Source organism: Pelophylax lessonae, assembly GCF_965119305.1.
Source record: "Pelophylax lessonae genome assembly, chromosome: 11".
In the NCBI taxonomy this organism is placed as follows: domain Eukaryota; kingdom Metazoa; phylum Chordata; class Amphibia; order Anura; family Ranidae; genus Pelophylax; species Pelophylax lessonae.
In genome coordinates, this window is record NC_138778.1 from 123,953,461 (window position 1) to 123,978,278 (window position 24,818).

The window sequence follows — 24,818 nt, forward strand, 5'->3', positions numbered from 1 at the left end:
GCATTCCTGCAGTATATTTCAGTGCATTATTGCACCTTTAACATAGTATATTTCAGTGCATTAGTGCCCGTTTACTGTAGTATATTGCAGTGCGTCAGTGCAGTTTTTACTGCAGTATATTCTAGTGTGTCAGTGGAGTGTGTCTGTGTAGTGAGTACTCAAGTTAAAGTGCACCAAACACCACTTTCTATTGATTAAAGGGCATCCACGTACACATTTCCCCATCTATATTACACTTTGTTAATAAGCCCCCCCCCCCCCAATCATGGGAGGCCAGCAAGGAGAGGCAGATGTTCCCATGGCACTGCGAGGGTCTGTCTGTGTTCACAGGCAAAGGTGAACATGGTCCGTCCTCAGGCAGGGCATCATTTCCTTTGTTTAGTGATGTTGCCCGTGCTATCCAATCACAGCATGCAGAGAAGGTGGTGGACATGCCTACTAAATCATTATCATCTTCCTTATCCTCCATCACCCTAGCAGAGACTAGTGTGCAGTCCACCGCAGCTGACAGAGGTGCTTATTCCGCCTCTTTGTCCACAACCAACATCCAAAGCCCAATTTTTCCTTCACTGTTTGACTGGGGCATATTACTGTATTTAAATTTTTGACAGCAAGGCCAATTCTTGCTTTTATTAAGAGTACCTCTATAGGATTACCATGTGAAGGCACCTCCAACACCCAGAGCCCAAATTTTCTGCACCTGTTACTTCTATCCAAAGTTTGTAAAAGAGACACCAGAATTTATCCAAAAAATCTCTAATCTTGTTCCGAATGCACTAAATTGTGGCCTCGTCAGTCGTCACACAGACTGGCTCTCCAAACCCTTTTTTTACAAAACAGCTTGCAGGGAATATAAATGACATTATTGCTGCAGCAGGTTCTATACACGGTACAGACGTGCCACTATATTTAAAGGAATTTTTCATTATTTTTGTTATTTCTCATTTTTATTGTTTCACTTTAAGCATCAGTAAATCACTGATTATTTAAAAAGGATGTTTTTTTACAAACTTTGTGTTAATTGATACATGTCCCCAGGGCAGTACCCAGACCCCCATAACCATTATATGCCAAATTACTTGCATATAAAGCTTCAAAATGGGCACTTTTGATTTTTCCAGTTCGGGTCCCATAGACTTCAAAGGGGTTCGTTATTTGGTTCCGAGCGTTTGCGATGTTCGAAAGTTCTGCCGCGAGATGAACCGGGGTCGTTCGCCCATGTCTACTCATGGAGTAGAAACAAAGTGGAAAGTTCAGAGTTAAAGTTAGGGATGAGTTCAGAGGACACCACAGCTCACCTCTCCAAGTGATGTTCCTGCAGCTGCAACCCACTACCAAGTGGGCTTCAGCTTTAAGTTATGAGTGGGGATGACCACACTTTGATGCCTCAGATTTTAGCGCAGGAAAAAGATCAGTGAAGCAGGATGTTGTCTAGGGGAAGCTTGCAGAGAGGTGGGGGGAGTAGCCACCCTAATCAACTTGATGCTTGGGTACCATATGCTTGAGACACATATTTGTTCACCACTGGGGCTGAACAACCAGCGTTGCAAAGGTCGCACTTGCGACTAGGCTCTGGAGTTCTGCCCCCTGCCGCCCCCTGCCACCCACAGGGTTTTCTAGCAATTTGAAATGGGAGCAGGTACATTGGGAACTCACAGGCACACAGTTTACACATATAACGGCTTCTCGTCCTCCGTCTCCGTCTCGTGTCAGGGAGTGGAGACAGAGAGAAAGTCAGCTGACTGGGGCCAGGCCAGTAGATGATGGGGGAGTATCTCTCTGCCGTGTGGGGAAACCCCATGTCAGGAGAGCGGTCACTGGAGACACATGAAGGAAGGAAACAGGAGGGGGAACCAAGTAATTGACACTGATCCCATCCCCTGTATCAGTACTGCTACTGAACCCAACCCCCCCTCCCCCCCTCCCACTTATCCCATCCTATCCTCCCACCACCACTGCTGCCACCCATCCCATCCCACCACCCCTACCACTGATCCTGTTCCATCCCCCCACCATTACCACCACCGCTGCTATTCATCCCATCCCACAATCACTACCGCCACCACTGTCATTGATCACCCCCCCCCCCACCACCACTACCACCACCACTGCCACTCATTCCATCACTATTACTGCCACTGATCCCATCCCAACTTATCTCCCCACCACCTCCATCCCATCCCTTCACCGCCACCACTGCCACTGTTCCCATCATCCCCACCACCACTGCCACTCCTCCTACTACATCCCCCCACCACTACCACCACAGCTGCCACTAATTCCATCCCATACCCCCACCACTGCCTCTCATCCTATCCCACCACTACAGCTGCCACTGATTCCATGCCACACTACCACCACCCCTGCCACTGATTCCCATCTATCCGCACCACCACTGCCACTCACCCCAGGGACTTAACTATAGTGGTTGAATTGCAACCCAGCCCATAAGTCACCCTTTTACACCAGGATAGGAGGGGCTGCGGGGGGTAGCAAGTATAGGAACCGATCCCTACCATTTTCCTCCCGCACCCACTGAAAGCTGGCATTTTCTCCTTTTGCAAGGTCCATATGATCAGAGACATGGGGTCCATCAAGCACATGTTAAGTAGACTAGAAGTGAACTGGACCTTAAGGCCCCTTTCACACAGGGAGTCCGTTCAGATCCACCTGTCAGTTTTCTTGGCGGATCTGAACGGACGTCCCATGCATCTCTATGGGGCATCGGATGTCAGCGGAGACATGTCCGCTGAGATCCGATCCGATCCGTCAAAACCGGATGGATGGAAACCCTATTTTCCATCCGTCTGGCGGATCAGATGAGAATGGACAGACGGTCCATTGCCATCCGATTCCCTCATAGAGAAGAATGGGGACCTGACAGCTGTGTCTCCGCACACAGCGTGGAGACACAGCTGTCATCCGCCTGCTCTGCTGGGGATTGGCAGATCGATCCCCCGCTGAGAAAAATGGAGTCCACCTGATGGACTCCCATGTGTGAAAGGGGCCTTAATGTTATTTCTTCTAGAGTGATTAAAAGCACAGGTCTTGTCAGCAGCTGGTCTGGCAGCTTTCTCAAATGAGGCTTCCCGGGGAATTTTTAAAATTATACCCATGCAGTTTGTACCAATTCCTTTCCATTTTATTGTGAAAACATAAAACTTGCCTTTTTGCATTTTTTGGTACTCTAAACCACATGTGTCAAACATAAGGCCAGAGGGCCGAATCTGGCACTCCATGCCATTTTATGTGGCCCTTGCACCTCTCCTGCAGCTGCGACACCCCCCTCATCTCCTCCACCACCTTGTCTCAGCAGTCAACAGCAAAGAGGAGGATAGAACTCCTCCTCTAGATCCGGGGCTTTTCTGTGTATTGGGGACTGCTCAGACACCATGGCAGAACCATGTTCTGTCTGAGCAGTCTCCAGTAAAGTTTCATGTGGACGATACCATGATGCCACCCTTCTTTTAAACTTGCACCATTTGGTAAAGAAGTGTGAGTGGGCTTGGTGCCAGTCTGAACCTGTCCTTCACAGCTTAAGTATTAAATGATTACGAAAATCAGTAATAATCAAATGCAGAGGCAATTATTTAATTTGATAAAAAATAGATACAATTTATATAATCTTACACACATAACAGGCCCATTGAGGGTAATCATAGTGCAGATGCGGTCCGTGATGAAATTGAGTTTAATCACCCCTGCTCTAAACCAATGAGGTCTAAATAAAATGGTAAAATACTTTTATGCTGTGTGGCATATTACTTCTACTGTAATCTGAAAAATATAAAATTTCATTTTTCTAACCTCCAAAGCTAAACCGAGTGGTTTAAGCCAATCTGACAAATATAATTTTAAATGTATAATGCTCCTCCAAAGCAAAAGCAATGTGGTTTAGAAAGGAGGTCTACAGGATGTGGTAGAAATAGTACCTATGCTGTCTTTAGCATATTATCCCAATTTAAGTACAAATATATAAACATTTTTTTTTAATCAGATTTTGTTTGTATTTTTCAATCTGATTTGTTGCACAAAACTAAAAAAAAACTTTGTTTTGTTGTCCTCCAAAGCTAAATGGGGAATAGTGTTTTAGCTTTTAACGTCTAACTGAAATTGTAGATTATCTGTCCCACTTAGAAGTATTTTTCTGTTATTGCATTGAACTATTGAATATCATCATTATTATTCTGGTGCATGCTGACATCTAGTGGTGGATAGGGCCACTACATCTTGTTTGTTTGTGATTTGGTACATCCCTCTGTTTCTGCCTTCTTGTTTTGTGCTATTTGGTACATTCCTAGCTAGACTCTCCCTGTTTCTTCCATGTTCCTCCTCAGTCAGCTAGTGTTAGTCATTGCAGAAGTAAGTTCTTAAACTTCAAAAGACTAGAAAAAGACTCTCTACTGCACTGAAGTTAAGTTGGATTCAACTGCTTAGCTGCCTGTGGATGGTGCCAAATCAGCTGGTGACAATACTGTTTGGACAGACTGGGTCTATAATGGTATGGCAATGCATTAAGTGGCAGTATGTACAATATTCCTTCACTCTGTTGTGTATATGTGGCCTGAAGAGCTGCACAGGGGTCTTTTATTTTTGCTCAAACTCTTAAAATGCTATTTGTATAGTCTGTACAATATTTTTCTTCTTTGTTTTCTATGATGTATATACACATACCTATAGATGTTGAGTTTTGAGATGAAAAGCTGCATTCTGTGCATCCTTTTGAAGCCAAACAGCGTAAATTGCAGACTATGCAGTCTCTACAAAATGCTGGCTTTTGTCAAATAATACTCTCTGAATTATATTTCACAATAAAACCTGCTTCTTTTCTCCCTCTTACATTGAGGCCTTGTAAAACTACTTAGTTAAGTCACTTATTCACATGGCTGCATCCTTCTCCAACATTACACAGCAGGACAAGCTAGTTCCTAAAGTGTGTGTACAGACACCTCCTGCCAGTGGTCCAGCATGGACACCCAGTAGTGTGATCGGGAAAAATATTTGCATCCAAAAAAAAAATGTTTTGTAGTTGCAGCTATAACAGCTAAAATTCTTCTAGGAAGGCTGTCCACAAGGTGTAGGAGTGTGTCTATGGGAATGTTTGACCATTCTTCCAGAAGCACCTTTGTAAGGTTAGGCGCGAATGTTGGACTAGAAGGCCTGGCTCCCAGTCATCGATCAAATTTATTCCAAAGGTGTTCTATCAGGTTGAGGTCAGGACTCTGTGCAGGCCAGTCAAGTTCCTCCACCCCAAACTCGCTCATCCATGTCTTTATGGACCTTGCTTTGTGCACTGGTGCGCAGTCATGTTGGAACAGGAAGGGGCCATCCCCAAACTGTTCCCACAAAGTTGGGAGCATGAAATTGTTCAAAATGTCTTGGTATGCTGATGCATTAAGAGTTCCCTTCACTGAAACTAAGGGGTCAAGCCCAACCCCTGAAAAACAACCCTACACCATAATCCCCCTCTCCACCAAATGATTTGGACCAGTGCACAAAGCGAGGTCCATAAAGACATGGATGAGCGAGTTTGGGCTGGGGAAACATGACTGGCCTGCACTATTTAACCTAAACAGGATAGAAGACCTTTGGGATAATTTAGAGCAGAGAATATTTGATAGCAGCTTTCAGCTCATCTGCATTTTTGGGTCTGGTGCCTCTCATATTCCTCTTGACAATACCCCACAGATTCTCTATGGGCTTTAGGTCAGGCAAGTTTGCTGGCCATGCAAGCACAGTGATACCATGATCATTAAACCAGGTATTGGTACTTTTGGCAGTGTGGACAGGTGCCAAGTCCTGCTAGAAAATGAAATCAGCATCTCCATAAAGCTGGTCAGCAAAGGGAAGCATAAAGTGTTCTAGAATTTCCTGGTAGAGAGCTGCACTGACTTTGGACTTGATAAAACACAGTGGAGCAACACCAGCAGATGACATGGCTCCCCAAATCATCACTGACTGTGGAAACTTCACACTGGACATCATGCAATTTGGATTATGTGCCTTTACATTCTTCCTCCAGACTCTTTGACCTTGATTTCTGAATGAAATGCAAACTCGCCAGCAAACTTGCCTGACCTAAACCCCAAAGAGAATCTGTGGGGTATTGTCAAGAGGAAAATGAGAGACACCATACCCAACAATACAGATGAGCTGAAAGCCACTATCAAAGAAACCTGGGCTTCCATAACACCTTAGCAGTGCCACAGGCTGATCACCTCCATGGCAAGCCCTGCATTGATGCAGTTGTTCATGCAAATGAAGCCCCTCGACCAAGTATTGAGTGCATACTATACTGTACATGGACAACATTTCGGTAATAAAATCCTTTATTTTTTTTGTCTTATGTAATATTTAAATTTTCTGAGTTACTGAATTTTGGGTTTTCACTAACCGTAAGCCATAATCATCAAAATTAAAAGAAATAAATTCTTGAAATATCTCACTCTGTGTGTAACGCATCTATATAAAATGAGTTTCACTTTTTGAATTGAATTACTGAAAAAATTACCTTTTTGATATTCTAATTTTATGAGATGCCCCTGTATATGTATGTTCAAATATATATATATATATATATATATATATATATATATATATATATACACACACATATACAGTCATGTCCATAAATATTGGGACATCTACACAACTCTAATCGTTTTGGCTCTATACACCACTACTATGGATTTGAACTGAAACAAACAAGATGTTCTTTAACTGCACACTTTCAGCTTTAATTTGAGGGTATTTACATCCATATCAGGTGAACGGTGTAGGAATTACATGTTTGCATATGTGCCACCCACTTTTTAAGGGACCAAAAGTAATGGGACAGATTAACAATCATAAATCAAACTTTCACTTTTTAATACTTGGTTGCAAATCCTTTGCAGTCAATTACAGTCTGAAGTCTGGAACGCGTAGACATCACCAGACGCTGGGTTTCATCCCTGGTGATGCTATGCCAGGCCTCTACTGCAACTGTCTTCAGTTCCTGCTTGTTCTTGGGGCATTTTCCCTTCAGTTTTGTCTTCAGCAAGTGAAATGCATGCTCAATCGGATTCAGGTCAGGTGATTGACTTGGCCATTGCATAACATTCCACTTCTTTCCCTTTAAAAAACTCTTTGGTTGGTTTCGCAGTATGCTTCGGGTCATTGTCCATCTGCACTGTGAAGCGCCATCCAATGAGTTCTGAAGCATTTGGCTGAATATGAGCAGATAATATTGCCCGAAACACTTCAGAATTCATTCTGCTGCTTTTGTCAGCAGTCACATCATCAATAAATACAAGGGAACCAGTTCCATTGGCAGCCATACATGCCCACACCATGACACTATCACCACCATGCTTCACTGATGAGGTGGTATGCTTTGGATCATGATCAGTTCCTTTCCTTCTCCATACTCTTCTCTTTCCATCACTCTGGTACAAGTTGATCTTGGTCTCATCTGTCCATAGGATGTTGTTCCAGAACTGTGAAGGCTTTTTTAGATGTGGTTTGGCAAACTCTAATCTGGCCTTCCTGTTTTTGAGGCTCACCAATGGTTTACATCTTGTGGTGAACCCTCTGTATTCACTCTGGTGAAGTCTTCTCTTGATTGTAGGCTGTGACACACATACACCTACCTCCTGGAGAGTGCTCTTGATCTGGCCAACTGTTGTGAAGGGTGTTTTCTTCACCAGGGAAAGAATTCTTTGGTCATCCACCACAGTTGTTTGCTGAGCTCACCGGTGCGTTCTTTCTTTTTAAGGATGTTCCAAACAGTTGATTTGGCCACACCCAATGTTTTTGCTATCTCTCTGATGGGTTTGTGTTGTTTTTTCAGCCTAATGATGGCTTGCTTCACTGATAGTGACAGCTCTTTGGATCTCATATTGAGAGTTGACAGCAACAGATTCCAAATGCAAATAGCACACTTAAAATTAACTCTGGACCTTTTATCTGCTCCTTGTAAATGGGATAATGAGGGAATAACACACACCTGGCCATGGAACAGCTGAGCAGCCAATTGTCCCATTACTTTTGGTCCCTTAAAAAGTGGGAGGCACATATACAAACTGTTGTAATTCCTACACCTTTCACCTGGTTTGGATGTAAATACCCTCAAATTAAAGCTGAAAGTCTGCAGTTAAAGCACATCTTGTTTGTTTTATTTCAAATCCATTATAGAGCCAAAAAGATTAGAATTGTGTCGATGTCCCAATATTTATTGACCTGACTGTATATATATATATATATATATATATATATATATATATATATATAAAACCCCAACCCGACAGACAACCTTTGTTATGAATTAGAGCGGAGACTGCAAGCCCGGCCTTCTCGTCCAACATCAGTGCCTGACCTCACAAATGCGCTTCTGGAAGTGCCCTAGTCAAAGTCGCTTGAATCCTTACACTTGCCCTTTTTTTCTGTTTTCAACTTTTACATCAACTTTAGGGACAACATGTTCTCTTTTGTTCCATAATATATCTCCACGATTTTTAGGTGCAATTGCAACTAAGTAACCAATGTTGATCAATTTACCTGTCAGTGGTCAATGTTATGGCTGATCGGTGTATAAACACTTTTAAAACAATGTTCCCCGGCTAGTTATAATATTATCTGTTAAGTAGAAAGGTTATGGACTAAGCATGATGTGCCTAATAAATGGATTATATAATCTTTTTTCCCCCATTTAAATGTAAAGATTTAGGGGCTCATTCCCACCAGCAGCTGTGCTGGAACACATTCTCTGGTGTGCGGCTGGATGACAGTAGTGGTGATGCACTGATCACGGCTCATCACACGGTTTCCTTTTTTAATGCAAACTTTATTGAAATGCTACAAAGTAACACTTTAGTAAGTTCTCTTGGACGCAGTTCCATAGGACACGGTATTTTGCTTCAGACCTTATGGCCCTGGAAATAAGTACTGCATGGTGTACTTTTTTTTTTCAGTGCACACTACCACAATGCAGTAGCTTCAGTTGCCCCAATCGGAAATCAGGCATTTTGCCCAGTGCAGCCCTACCACACCTGGTGTGAACAGGCTCTTAACTTGCCCATACACTTTACAATCCAACTGTACAAACTCTTTTGGATACACTATTAGTGATGGGTTTGGTCCAAACTTAGGTTTGGACTGAACCCAGAAGCAAACATCAACTCCCACCAAATCAGTGCTCCAGCAGCCACAGCTAGAGCATTCCCCGCTATGGCTGACTAAGTGCTGATTTGGCACGGTGACAACTTGCTCATCCCTATTAATTATCAATTATCGCAGTGATCTCCAAACTACGGCCCTCCAGCTGTTGCAGGACTACACATCCCATGAGGCATTGTAAAACTCTGATATTCACAGACAAGACTAGGCATGATGGGAATTGTAGTTCCTGAACAACTGGAGGGCCATAGTTTGGAGACCATTGAGTTGTGCAAGGGCCTCCCTAACTGAATACAAGTTGAATGGGTTGTTTAATGTGTCCTCATATTACATAGGTAAATCCAGAATCTAAATAACTAAGTCTCCATTTACACATTAATGCATGACGCCAGTTGTGGCCTGTATGTGTGTATTTGTGCATGCATTCATTTCAGTGGGCTGTCCTAGGCCTGAAAAACAGATCAAAGTAGCTCATGCATCATTTTTAAGCACTCAGCATAAAAATTGTGCGTCTGCTTGCCCTATTTGTGGTGTCATTAACCTTTTTCTGCCCACCCTGGCATCCCTTTAGAAAGCGCTGAATGCCTAGGGCAGTAATGCCGAACCTTGGCACCCCAAATGTTTTGGAACTACATTTCCCATGATGCTCAACTACACTGCAGAGTGCACGAGCATCATGGGAAATGTAATTCCAAAACATATGGGGTGCCAAGGTTTTGCCTAGGGGGTAGGAAGGATCGATAATCATGTGTCAATTGTAATTGGCTGTCACTGTGGTTATGTCATCATTAGTGGGGATTGAAAGCTTTCATTGACAGCTCAGTCTGTGCGTTAGGAGCATGCAGTAAGCGCCCTCCCAGCGCTGAAACATCAGCCACCCAGCGGGGCATATGTGTAACGCATGGGTGTTAAAGCCTACCATTTTGTTGCAGCAGAAATAGGTTAATAAATGGTACCATGAGTGCAACAGGGAAAGGTAAAGGTGCACATATTCGTGATTTCGCGCATTTTCACAAAGCGCTATAGCATGGGTGCAGCCTAAGGCTGGGTTCACACCTACGTGTCTCTGTGCACAGCCACAGCAACCCATTCATTTGTGCCTGTGTGTCACTTTTCTTACCGCAGCCGAAGGGAAACCGCAATCCTGCAACAGAAAATGCACTGCGGTTGCAGATGTGTGGGGTAGGAATCGACCAATTATCGGCAAGGCCGATGTATTGGGGGCCGATATGCACTTTCCCCGATATATCGTAATCGGCCCCGGAGGTTACCAATATTGCCAATATTGTCGTGACGTCATTGCGTATGTTGCGCCATGCGCCTACACGCACTGGGACAGCTTCTGCCTTCTTAGGCCGCCTCCCTCAGCCTCGTCTGGAGTCTCAGAACAGTGAGTGTTCACTGTGTGTTTAACACAGCCGCCACATACATACACCCACCCACAGCTGCCCGGTGCCAGCCAGCCAGCAACCCGCACACACCCACAAGCCTGTACCAGCCAGCCACAGGCCCTGCCTGTACCAGCTAGCCAGTCACAGGCCCTGGGCCTGTACCAGCCAGCCACCCACCCACCACACAGGGTGCCAACAAGCCACCCACCAAAGGGTGCCAGCCAGCCACCCACCACAGGGTGCCAGCCAGCCACCCACCCACCACAGGGTGCCAGCCAGCCACCCACCCACCACAGGGTGCCAGCCAGCCACCCACCACAGGGTGCCAGCCAGCCAGCTACCCACCACCGATATGCAATGGCCAAAATATCGGTATCGGCAACGAAAAACTGATATAGATCGATCCCCAGTGTGGGGGTACCATCACGAATAATTGGTAGCCCCACGCGTCTGCAAAGGAGTAGCACGGTGTGGCAACAGGTGTAATTTACACGCCATCCCGCAACCATACACACAATTGTGAAGCTAGCGTTAAATTCTGCCTTATGGACCACTGTGAAGCAATACACTAATATTTGCATTCTAGGGGATAATATATAAAGTTATATAAAAACACGGGTTGATTGTGAAGTTGATTAAAGATTAAAACCCAGGAATTGTGCAGTACAATCTCCAAAATATGGCAGTGTATGGAGTCAGCCCCCAACTATAGGTAGCCGTGCCTCCGAAAGGCGTTTACGTTGTGAAAAAAGCGTACCATCCATGAGGCTCGTCGTTTTTTATTTTGGAAGAATGAACTAGTCCCGACTTCAGGAGGTCCTGTAGCCTTTCTATTATCAGCATTGTTAGTAAACAATATAATAGTTAAAGTAAACAGAAGGTAAGCTGGTTAGAATGCAGCACCTATAGTGATAGCAGAGCATGTCATCAGATAACACTCCTTAGTAAATGAAGTAGAATCCTACCTGTATCCTCCTGTCTGTAATCTTAGGAAGCAGACAGCACAGTTTCACCTTTGATTGGTCGCAGACAGGCCATGTGACCGCCACTTCTGCATGCAGTGCCTGCTGGGAGGTGTAGTTTTCTTTGTTTCCATGTCAGGGATGGTGTTAAATGAGGAATGATGTCTCTATCATTGTATGGTGGTGTCTCTGCTGTGGTCTTCTAGCCCTTTGCTCCTGTGTGGAATCCTGTATAGAAGGAGGGTGCGAAGTGTTAGAAATCAGGAGGGTGGGGGGACCCAGCTTCCACACTTCACAGCGGATGCTGGCTCTTAACCCCTTCATCCCTAACTGCAGTTCCTGCTGCTTGTTTCTAAAATCTAAAATGTAGAATAGCACGGGTCTATACTAGCTGATTTTTATTCCTAGAATTAAAACAGCTAAATATACCGTTGAAGTACATAAAGGATTTGTAATTCTGTCCAGCCACATTTCTGATTTGTACACCTCTGCCAGACAGCACAGTCCTTGGATGTAATGTGGGAAAAAGAAAGTTAAAAAATAGAAATAAAGAAATGGACGATGGACCAACTTACATCCCGACTTTCTGAAATGGGAAAGAGGGACACCTACAGTGCCTTGGAAAAAGTATTCCTACCCCTTGACATTTTCCACATTTTTTGATGCTACAACCAAAAACGTAAAAATATTTTATTGGGATTTCATGTGATAGACCAGTGATGGCGAACCTTGGCACCCCAGATGTTTTGGAACTACATTTCCCAGGATGCTCATGCACTCTGCAAAGTAGTTCAGCATCATGGGAAATGAAGTTCCAAACCATCTGGGTGCCAAGGTTCGCCACCACTGTGATAGACCAACACAAAGTGGCACCTAATTGTGAAGTGGAAGGAAAATGATAAATGTTGTTTTTTTATTTTTTACAAATCAATATCTGAAACTGTGGCATGCATTTGTATTCAGCCCCCTTTACTCTAATCCCCTTAACTAAAATCTAGTGAAACCAACTGCCTTCAGAAGTCATCTATTTAGTAAAAAGTTCACCTGTGTGTAATTCAATCTCAGCATAAATACAGCTGTTCTGTGAAGCCCTCAGAGGTTCGTTAGAGAACCTTAAGCCTCGTACACATGCAAAGAATTTCCACCGACCGTTCATCCGTCTTTTGTCCAGAGTGGTGTCTGTTGGTTGGAATGTGCTCTAGACTGCACACAAATTTTCCCGCACGACAGGATTCTACTTCAGAAGTGATGTCATGTGTTGGATTGCTTTGTATGTGTTCTTTCATCTCTGAGCATGCCTAGTCTTGCTCATAAGATTTTTCCCCATCGAAATCTGTACTAATGAGATGAAAATCGGACGTGTTTTGATGGTCGACAAAAAATTTATAGCCTGCACACCAGGATTTTTTTGGCTGAAAAGTCGGAGTCGGTTGTCGAAAGCACCATACTAACAATCCGAAAATCGGCAGATCGGTCGTCGGACGAAAATTCCCTGCCGAATTTCCACTTGTGTGTACGAGGCTTTAGTGAACAAACAGCATCATGAAGGCCAAGGAACACACCAGACAGGTCAGGGATAAAGTTGTGGAGAAATTTAAAGCAGGGTTAGGTTATAAAAAAAATATCATAAGCTTTGAACATCTCACGGATCACTGTTCAATCCATCATCTGAAAATGAAAAGAGTATGGCACAACTGCAAACCTACCAAGACATGGCCGTCCATCTAACTGACAGGCCGAGCAAGGAGAGCATTAATCAGAGAAGCAGCCAAGAGGCCCATGGTAACTCTGGAGGAGCTGCAGAGATCCACAGCTCAGGTGGGAGAATCTGTCCACAGGACAACTGTTAGTCATGCACTCCACAAATCTGGCCTTTATGGAAGAGTGGCAAGAAGAAAGCAATTGTTGAAAGAAAACCACAAGAAGTCCTGTTTTCAGTTTGCGAGAAGCCATGTGGGGGACACAGCAAACATGTAGAAGAAGGTGCTCTGGTCAGATGAGACCAAAATGTAACTTTTTGGCCTAAAAGCAAAACGCTATGTGTGGTGGAAAAAGAACACTGCACATCACCCTGAACACACCATCCCCACCATGAAACATGGTGAGTTGATGGGAAGATGGATGGAGCCAAATACAGAGCAATCTTAAAAGAAAACCTGTTAGAGTCTACAAAATACTTGGGACTGGGGCGGAGGTTTACCTTCCAGCAGGACAATTACCCTAAACATACAGCCAGAGCTACAATGGAATGGTTGAGATAAAAGCATATTCATATGTTAGAATGGCCCAGTCAAAGTCCAGACCTAAATCCGATTGATAATCTGTGGCAAGGCTTGAAACCTGCTGTTAACAGACACTCTCCATCCAATCTGACAGAGCTTGAGCTGTTTTGCAAAGAAGAATGGGCAAAAATGTCACTCTCCTAGATGTGCAAAGCTGGTAGAGACATACCTGAAAAGACTTGCAGCTGTAATTGCAGTGAAAGGTGGTTCTAGAAAGTATAGACCCAGGGGGGCTGAATACAAATGCACACCACACTTTTCAGATATTTATTTAAAAAAATGTTTAAAACCATTTAGAATTATTGAACGTTGGCTTTTGCCATAATTTTTTCATTGTATTATTAAAGATGTGAGGTCCATCGGCCCCGTGTGAAGGAGAGTGTGGTGCGCTGCTTGTAGGCCATCATGAAGCTGGTCAGGTTCCTGATGAAACTCAGTCATGAGACGGTGACAGTGGAGCTGAAGAATGGGACTCAGGTGCACGGCACTATCACAGGGGTTGATGTAAGCATGAATACACATTTGAAACCTGTCAAAATGACCGTAAAGAACAGAGAACCTGTTCAGCTGGAGACTTTGAGTATACAAGGCAATAACATCCGATACTTTATTCTACCTGACAGTTTGCCCCTTGATACCTTGCTTGTTGATGTTAACTGCTTGCCGACCGCCGCACAACTATTTACGTCGGCAGTCAGCCCCTCACAGGCAGAGCGACGTAGGGCTACGTCGCTAGCCTGTGAGGGTCTAGGGAGCGAGTGCACGCCGCTGGAGGTGCGCTCCCGCTCCCGCGTGGTCACGGACTCCCCCACGCGTGTGACCGGCGGACCTGATGTCCGCCGGTCATTCGCGATTATCCATTAGAGCAGGAGAAAGGCAGGCGGCTGATGTGAACAAGCCGCCTGTCATTCTCCCCTGTGAATGAATGGTGATCATACGGTTCTACTATGTAGGACCGTTGATCACTATTCATACACCTCAAGCCACAGCCAATCACAGTAAGAAGCACGCCCCTAGGGACACACATAACCCCTCCCTCTCAAAAAAAGTTAACCCCTTCCCTGCCAGTGTCATTTTACAGTAACAGTGCACATGTATAGCACTGATTACTGCAGTAATGTCACTGGTACCCCCAAAAGTGTCAAAAATGTAATTTAAGGGTCCGATCTGTCCGCCGCAATGTCGCAGTAAAAAAATTGCAGATCACCGCCATTACGCGTTAAAAAAAAAACCAACAAAAATGGCAAAAATCTTTCCCTTAGTTAGTAAACGCAATAACTTTTGCGCAAACCAATCAAAATACGCTTTTTGCGATTTTTTTTACCAAACATATGTAGCAGAAAACAAATTGGCCTAAAATGTTAAAAAATTTTGATTTTTACTTTTTTTTTTGGGGGGAAATTCCATTTAAAAAAATTTGAAAAATATTGTTATTTTTGCAAAATTGACGCTCTTTTTTTGTTTATAGCGCAAAAAGTAAAAATCTAACAGGATCAAATACCACCAAAAGAAAGCTCTGTTTGTGGGAAAAAAAGGACGTCAAATTTGTTTGGGTACAGCGTCGCACGACCGCGCAATTGTCCATTAAAGTCACGCAGTGCCGAATCGTAAAATAGGCTCTGGTCAGGATGGGGTAAAATCTTCCGGGGCTTAGGTGGTTAAACCAAAAGTTAAGTCTAAGAAAAGAGAAGCTGTTGCAGGCCGTGGCAGAGGAAGAGGTCGTGGACGGGGAAGAGGCCATGGCAGAGGAAGAGGTCGTGGACGGGGAAGAGGCCGTGGCAGAGGAAGAGGTCGTGGACAGGGAAGAGGCCATGGCAGAGGAAGAGGTCGTGGACGGGGAAGAGGCCGTGGCAGAGGAAGAGGTCGTGGACGGGGAAGAGGCCGTGGCAGAGGAAGAGGTCATGGACGGGGAAGAGGCCGTGGCAGAGGAAGAGGTCGTGGACGGGGAAGAAGCCGTGGCAGAGGAAGAGGTCGTGGACCAGGAAGAGGCCGTGGCAGAGGAAGAGGAGGACCAAGGCGATACCATTAAAATTAGCTTCACAATAACAAAAATATTGTTTTTGTACAGATTTTGTTAACTTTTAACAAAGGATTGTTGAACTTGTGTTTGTCCATGCTGGGGTTTATTTACAATTCCCTTCTCCCTGTATTTTTTTTTTTTGAATAAAAATTTTACATTTTCAAAAAAAAAAAAAAACATTTATCACTTTCCTTCCACTTCACAATTATGTGCCACTTTGTGTTGGTCTATCATAAATCCCAAAAAAATACATTTACTTTTTTGGTTGTAACATAAATACTTTTTCAAGGCACTATATAAGCTGGTCATAACTGGATCAAAATATGGCTGGTTCAGCAGGGAATGGATGCATTTCAATCCATGTGCGGTTGCTCCCCCTTGACTGAAGTCAATCTAATGATCGGTTTCTGTTGAAAAGGCTTGTTGGAAAATGTTTCATGGGCTGCAGCCACCAATCAGTGAATTCTGACTGAGGAGAATTCCTGCAGGTAGGATTCCTCTTGGCACCTCGCTTGTGTGGATGGGGTATCTGAACATGTTTTGTTTTTTAATTAGCCTACTGCCAGATCCAAAAAAACAAACAAAAACAAGCCATCTATGGCTAGCCTTAGGCAAAGGATCTTACAGTAGCCCACAAGATCCAAAAAAGTATTGGCTGTACACCCAAGTGCTAATTATTTCCTTTTCTTTTCCTTTGGAATTCATTTTCAACATGGCAAATGCAATAATTTAGAGACTGGGTAAAATATTTGTTATAATATAACACTTTTCACTATTAATAGTCTATATATAAGGGAAAAAAGGGGTTACTGGAGTGGGAAAGAAAGAGAGAGGGATTTAATTTGCATAGAGGGGCAGTCCCTTTAAATAAGGGACAGTTGGGAGCTATGGAGCAAATAGATGGTTGGAAAGGCCACAGCATTCTATCACATGATGACCTAAACCATTTAACGTAATTAAAACAACATAACATTACACATAAATAAATACAAATTTATGCAGCACTAGCATCTAAATAATAAATAAATAAAAGCAAATATATACCATATAAATTCAGTGTATATAAAGTGCTATAGTGCTGTGATCTAAATAGATCAAATTATACCATATAAAGTGCATATATTTTGTGATAATATTATAGTGCAATAAATTATTAGCAAATAAATACAAATATAAAGTCCATAAGTGATAATAGTAATAAAGTGCAATAAATTATTATCCAATATATAGGTGAAATAAAGTCCTTTAAATAGTAAACCAATAGGTGCCAAGGTACCAAGTGATAAGGTGCTTGTAAAGTGGTAGGTGCCCTCTTGGTTCCCCACTCACCGGATTAAGATTGAATAAAAGCCCTTTAGCTTTAATGCACTGTAGCCCGGGATCTGGTGTAGGACTTCTCCAATGTGACCTCCGAAATGGGTTCGTCTCCGCAAACCATTAAACAAAGAGAGGACCATATATCGTGAAGTATGTTAAGGCTATTTTATTTCCTAAAAGCCAATTGCATACTTACAGGAACAAAAAAAGTGTTAGGCATATACTCTGATCAAACGTGTGGCGCCGCACGTTTGATCAGAGTATATGCCTAACACTTTTTTTGTTCCTGTAAGTATGCAATTGGCTTTTAGGAAATAAAATAGCCTTAACCACTTGCCGACCGCCGCACGACTATCTACGTCGGCGGTCAGCCCCTAACAGGCAAACTAACGTAGGGCTACGTTGCTTGCTTGTGAGGGTCTAGGGAGCGAGCGCGCGCCGCCGGAGGCGCGCTCCCGCTCCCGCGTGGTCACGGACCCCCCGCGCGTGTGACCGGCGGACCCGATGTCCGCCGGCCACTCGGCGATCGGCGGGGGAGAGGGAGAATGTCAGGCAGCTTGTGTAAACAAGCGACCTGTCATTCTCCTCGCTGTAAAGACACTGATCACATGGATCTACTATGTAGATCCGTTGATCAGTGTCCTTACAGCTCAAGCCACAGCCAATCACAGTAGAAAGCACGCCCCTAGGGACACACACAGCCCCTCCCTCCCAAATAAAGTTAACCCCTTCACTACCAGTGTATTTTTACAGTAACAGTGCATATATATAGCACTGATTACTGTAGAAATGTCACTGGTAACCCCAAAAGTGTCAAAAATGTCAGTCAAGGGTCCGATCTGTCCGCCGCAATGTCGCAGTACCGCAAAAAAAATCGCAGATCGCCGCCATTACGCGTTAAAAAAAAAACAACAAAAATGACAAAAATCTTTCCCTTTGTTAGTAAACGCGATAACTTTTGCGCAAACCAATCAAAATACGCTTTTTGCGATTTTTTTTACCAAACATAGGTAGCATAAAACAAATTGGCCGAAAATGTTAAAAAATTTTGATTTTTACATTTTTTTGGGGGGGAATTTCATATAAAAAAATGTGAAAAATATTGCTATTTTTGCAAAATTGACACTCTTTTTTTGTTTACAGCCCGTGATCAAAAAATCGCACAGGTGATCAAATACCACCAAAAGAAAGCTCTGTTTGTGGGAAAAAAAGGACGCCAAATTCGTTTAGGTACAGCGTCGCACGACCGCGCAATTGTCCGTTAAAGTCACGCAGTGCCGAATCGCAAAATACCCCCTGGTCGGAATGGGGGTAAAATCTTCCGGGGCTTAAGTGGTTAACATACTTCACGATATATGGTCCTCTCTTTGTTTAATGGTTTGCGGAGACGAACCCATTTCGGAGGTTACATTGGAGAAGTCCTACACCAGATCCCGGGCTACAGTGCATTAAAGCTAAAGGGCTTTTATTCAATCTTAATCCGGTGAGTGGGGAACCAAGAGGGCACCTACCACTTTACAAGCACCTTATCACTTGGTACCTTGGCACCTATTGGTTTACTATTTAAAGGACTTTATTTCACCTATATATTGGATAATAATTTATTGCACTTTATTACTATTATCACTTATGGACTTTATATTTGTATTTATTTGCTAATAATTTATTGCACTATAATATTATCACAAAATATATGCACTTTATATGGTATAATTTGATCCATTTAGATCACAGCACTATAGCACTTTATATACACTGAATTTATATGGTATATATTTGCTTTTATTTATTTATTAATTAGATGCTAGCGCTGCATAAATTTGTATTTATTTATCTGTTCTAAGAATTTCTTAGCGTCTGCAGCAGCTGCACACCTTCACAATTTCACATATTTAATATTTAACACTATAGTGTAGCGCGGGTTTAAATTTTTTTTTCATAATATTACACATGTAGGTTAATGACCTAACTAGCACTGCGCAGACCAAGTTAAGACAGCCAAAAATGACGTAAACCAAGTCCATCCAGTTTTACCCCAACAGAACACTCCTCACTAAAAAAACCCTGACATAGCATGGGGAGGTGAGGCGCTCCTTAGTGAGGACGGTGCTGAGATTTATAGGTGACTGTCACGGACACCACTACAGCCTCCCTTTTCTGACCAATTAGCTCCAGATCAACTTCAGAAGCCCAGGTGATTGGTTAGGTAATGCAAGTACAGGGCCTGTAAGAGAAGCAGAAGATGCTAATGTACCACCAACCTTACCCCCATCCCCTTGTTCATTCCATGCAGTCCCTTTCTGACTGATGAGATCCTAACTCATGGGATGGCACACAGGAAAACAAAGGTAATACATTCAGTAAAAATATGCATTCATTCATTCCAATTCAATAAAAATTAAAACATTCATTAAAGTGTATCTATGGTCAAAATGTAAAATCAGATATTCATTTCCACATTGTATTTTAATTATTTCTAGTCCTCACCTCATAACCTGAATAATCTTGAAGTTTCTAAACTCACCTTGTAATGATCCCCACACATTTACTTCTTTCAATTCTGCTACACGTATTCACTATATCCTGTGAGTAGGCACTACTGTGTCACAATATTCACAGAGAACAGAAATCACTGCTTGCAGGCAGTAAGGTACCATGGGATATGTAGTCATCGGAATGAAAAGCAAACAGAAGAGGAGAAGCTGCAAAGCATGCAGGGAATCCAGGAAGTTGTGGAAAGAGATGGCCAGCAGACAGGCAGATTTTTCAAATAATATTTCCTTGGATTGTCAAAAATATCCATTGTTTGTATTGCTATTGCAATGCTGTGTTAAAAAAATGAAAGTGCATGCTGTGATCATAGATTTAATTTAAATATACATAAATAAAACCAACAATGGACCAAATAGATACCTAGAAAAGGAGACCCAAATCACTGAACAACAAAAAAACAAAACATTATAAACACATGGTTATGGCCTAGCTATCACAGCACAGGCCAATTAAAACCTTAAACCAAGTCGATCCAGGTTTTTGCTGAATGACCATCACCAACAGCAGAGGCAATATCAGAATTGATTGAAGTGGAGAGCCCCCACTATACACCCAGCCTTTTTAACCTTTTAACCACTTTACCACCGGAGGATTTTGCTGTCTTACTTCCAGGCCACTTTTTGCGATTCGGCACTGTGCGAATTTAACTGACAATTGCGCGGTCATGCAACGCCGTACCCAAACGAAATTTACGTCCTTTTTTCCCCACAAACAGAGCTTTCTTTTGGTGGTATTTGATCACCTGTGCGATTTTAATTTTTTTGCGATATTAATTAAAAAAAGCGACAATTTTTAAAAAATAACAATTTTTTTCTACTTTGACAGTTAAAAAATATCCAATATATTCAATTTTTGTCATATATTTAGGCCAAAATGTATTTAGCTACATGTCTGACAAAAAAATTCTCAATGAGCGTATTTTTAACCGCTTTATGACCGGAAGGTTTTACCCCATTCCTGACCAGGCCATATTTTGCGATTCGGCACTGTGTTACTTTAACGGACAATTGCGCAATCATGAAACGCTGTACCCAAATTAAATGTATGTCCTTTTTTCCCCACAAATAGAGCTTTCTTTTGGTGGTATTTGATCACCAGTACGATTTTTATTTTTTGCGCTATAAACAAAAAAAGAGCGACAATTTTGAAAAAATAACAATATTTTTCACATTTTTTATATGAAATTCCCCCCCCAAAAAATGTAAAAATCTAAATTTTTAACATTTTTGGCCAATTTGTTTTCTGCTACATATGTTTGGTAAAAAAAAATTGCAATAAGCGTATTTTGATTGGCTTTACGCAAAAGTTATTGCGTTTACTAACTAAGGGAAAGATTTCTGTCATTTTTGGTGTTTTTTTTTCAACGAGTAATGGCGGCGATCTGCATTTTTCTTTGCGGGACTGCGACATTGCGGCGGACAGATCGGACCCTTGACTGACATTTTTGACACTTTTGGGGTTACCAGTGACATTACTACAGTAATCAGTGCTATACATATGCACTGTTACTGTAAAAATGACACTGGCAGGGAAGGGGTTCATTTTTATTGGAGAGGGAGGGGTTAATGTATGCCTGGTGCTTACTAACGTGTGTGGGGGGAGGGGACTGTGTGACACAGGCACAGATCGCAGGTTCAGCTATGCTGAACCCTGCAATCTGACCCTGCCTGTCACTTAGGAGATCCGCCCGCTTTGTTTACACAAACGGGCGGATTTCCACACTAGATCCCCGACGATGGTGGAAGAGCAGCGGTGATCACCGCCGCTCCTCCCCTGGCCCGACTCCAGCTGTAACTGAATACAGTGGGAGCGTGCCTCCGGCGGCGCACGCCGCCGAGAGAGGGGATTGTCTGGTGACGTAGGTCTACGTCGCCAGACGATAACGAGCCACTTTGCCGCAATACAGTCAACGTGACTGGTCGGCATGTGGTTAAATAAAGTTTAGAATACTGAGGCCTATTTCTGAAAGCAGAAAATGACTTTCATTTGAAATCCCTTTAGAAAACATTCCAGATCCCCTTGTCTATATGCACAGCTATGAAAATCTACCAGTACAGGGAGGCCAGAGAAGTCTGGGAATTATTTCTGAGAATATTAAAATGGCATGTGGACAGAGAAAGTTAATGAAGGTTGCCTCCGAACTGATGATCTGTAAAGGTTTTTCAGCATTGCCTATGGACGAATTTGGGTACTGAAGTTTGTTGTAGTTTCACGCTTCCTAATTTTAGCGCAATGTAATCTTTTCTTTTTTGTACATCATGGGACACAGATCAGACTATAAATCATGGCTACCTGGGTTATGCGCCACCTATAAGTGAATAGACACTGGCAGAAAAAACAGACAGGGAGTGTCTGAAAGATGATGGTCACTGAGGTGCAGCTCTCTGCATAATAGTACCAGATTCTCAACTGATTAATTAGGAGGTTGGTCGTCCAGATCCATTCCGATAGCTAGGAGGCTGAGATGAATATTACCCCGCCCCCTGCTATGATAGGAGTGGACGTTCAGAATACAAATTGATTGATACCACTTGGAACGACAGTGCTAAGTGCTTTCACTTCAGAAAAGAACTTTCTGAGGATATAAAAGATGAGCTATCCAGAATAGGTACGCCAAGTGGTCTTGATGACTTCATTAAATTGAGCATTAAGATCGATAGACCATTTATGGAGAGACGAACTGAGAAACAAACACCAGATGGCTTTAATTCTTTCCTTTAATCTCCAGCAAATGGTTAAACATTTTACTAGCTCTGAACCAGAACCTGAACCTATGCAGATTGGATCTCTCAACCTAGCTAAAAAGAGACGTATACGTGAACTGAATCTTTGCATCTTTTGCGGTCAGTCAGGTCACTTTGTCCAAAGATGTTCAAATAAATCAAAACAAACAATTGCAGCCGTCGGTCAATAAGGAATGTCCACATCTAGGGAACAAGTGGGATCCATTACACAACCCTTGTCTACCGTAACACAAGGTGAAAATGAGATCATCCCCCGCATTTTATTTTAAGCATCTTTCTTAAAGAGAAAGACCAGTTATTCTCCACTTCAGCAATGCTGGATGCTGAGGCTAGTAGTAACGTTATAGATTTGAAGCTTTCTGAAGAAAATTGCATCACCTAAATACCTAAACTATCCCCAGTACATATGGAGACAGTGGATGGATCTCTGCTCACCTCTGGAGTAATCACTCATGAGACTGTTTCTCTGTGGATCTCAGATTTGAGGGCTACTGTACCACCTGTCCTGAATTTGGCACTCCACTTTAAGCTCTGTTTACAGGGCTTTATTTCAGGGGGTGTGAACTTCATTTGTAATTTTTGGGTATATATAACTATGGATCTTGTTATATACTTCCTCTGCCTTGCCTTTTTTTTTTGTAATTTATTTATTGTTTTACTACCAAGAAAACACAGCGCTTGCAAATAGATAAATTATATAACAGTATATCTCCGCAAGGGTCTCCTCCAAAATGGCACTCTGTAACTGCGGCCCCTTAAAAATTTTGGCCCTGGGCAGCTAAAAAGAAATGAATGATCCACATAGTGAAGCCCGTTAAAACAAAATTTAATCCCACATCAAATATTACTTACAATGTATTAGGATTACAAGGTGCAATGACCCGAACACCCCCCGGTTCGGTTCGCACCAGAACACCGCGAACAGAGGAAAAGTTTGTTTGAACAAGCAAACCCCATTGAAGTCTACAGGACTCAAACCTCAAAAATCAAATGGCCTCATTTTGAAGGCTTAAATGCAAGTTATTGTCCCAAAAAAGTATATGGACTTCCGGGTCCTGACCTGGGGAACATGTAGCAATGAAAAAAAAAGTTTTTAAAAATGATCGTTTTTAAAGGAGCAGTGATTTACTAATTTTAATGAGGCTTAAAGTGAAACTATAAAAATGAAAAATTCCTTCAAATATAGTGCCTGGGGGGTCCCCTGAATGTGCCTGTAAAGTAGTGCATCTCTACGATGTATGTAGCCTGCTGCAGCTATAATGACATTTCTAAAGCCAAAAATGTCATATACAAATATACATACAAATTTAAAATCACTTGTACTTGTCATACGGGTGCAGAAAAATTGAGCCTTGCTTGTTGGTGGTGCCTGAACACTGTAACCCCTCGCAGTTACTCCTGCTGGGTGCAGGAACGGGCTCTGCTGCTACAAAATCCATACAAATATGAAATTGCATGTACTTGTCATACAGGTGCCAAAAATTGGGCCTTTGGTGTTGCTGGTGCCTGAACACCGTAACCAACCCCTCGCAGTTACTCTTGCTGGGTGCAGGAACGGAACCTGCTGGTAAGAATTCCATGCAAATTTGAAATCGCATGTGCTATACAAGTGCCAAAAATCAGGCCTTTGCGGAAGGTGGTGCCTGAACACTGTAACCAAAGCCTCGCAGTTACTCTTGCTGGGTGCAGGAACGGGCTCTGCTGCTACAAAATCCATACAAATATAAAATTGCATGTACTTGTCATACAGGTGCCAAAAATTGGGCCTTTGCTGTTGGTGGTGCCTGAACACTGTAACCAAGGCCTCGCAGTTACTCTTCCTGGGTACAGGAACGGGACCTGCTGGTAAGAATTCCATGCAAATTTGAAATTGCATGTGCTATACAAGTGCCAAAAATTGGGCCTTTGCGGAAGGTGGTGCCTGAACACCGTAACCCCTCACAGTTAGCATGGCACAGGGACAGGGCCTGCTGTTAAAAATTACATACGACATTTAAATTGTATGCAGCTGTCATACAAGTGCAGAAAAATTAGGCCTTGGGGGTTGGTAGTGACCTAAACCAAAAACATTGTTGGAAGCTGGCAGAATCAAGGTAGAGGAATAGGATAGGCAGCATATGCAGTCTTCAAGGGATGGCAAACTCCTAGCAGATTCAATCTGTTACATCAGAATCAGGGGCATGATAGCTCTTTTTGATCCAGGGCTGCTTCATTTTGATGAAAGTCAGCTGATCAACAGAGTCTGTGGACAGACGCACTCTTTTGTACGTCACAAAACCTCCAGCAGCACTAAACGTCTGTTTGGAAAGCACGCTGGAAGCAGGACAGGCCAGTAGCTCCATTGCATATTGAGCAAGTTCTGGCCAGTGGTCCATCCTCAGTAAGCCAGTGGA

The 24,818-nt window shown here is 42.9% G+C and overlaps 1 protein-coding gene across 1 annotated transcript in view; it reads right to left on the reverse strand.

The window, feature by feature from the left end:
- Nucleotides 1-11,737, reverse strand: part of LOC309566695 (uncharacterized protein) — a 75,388-nt gene extending 63,651 nt beyond the window's left edge. The window contains exon 1 of the mRNA XM_082271959.1: nt 11,513-11,737. The gene's annotated coding sequence lies outside the window, so the exon portion shown is untranslated. The remainder of the gene's footprint in view (nt 1-11,512) is intronic.
- Between the last annotated feature and the right edge of the window lie 13,081 nt (nt 11,738-24,818).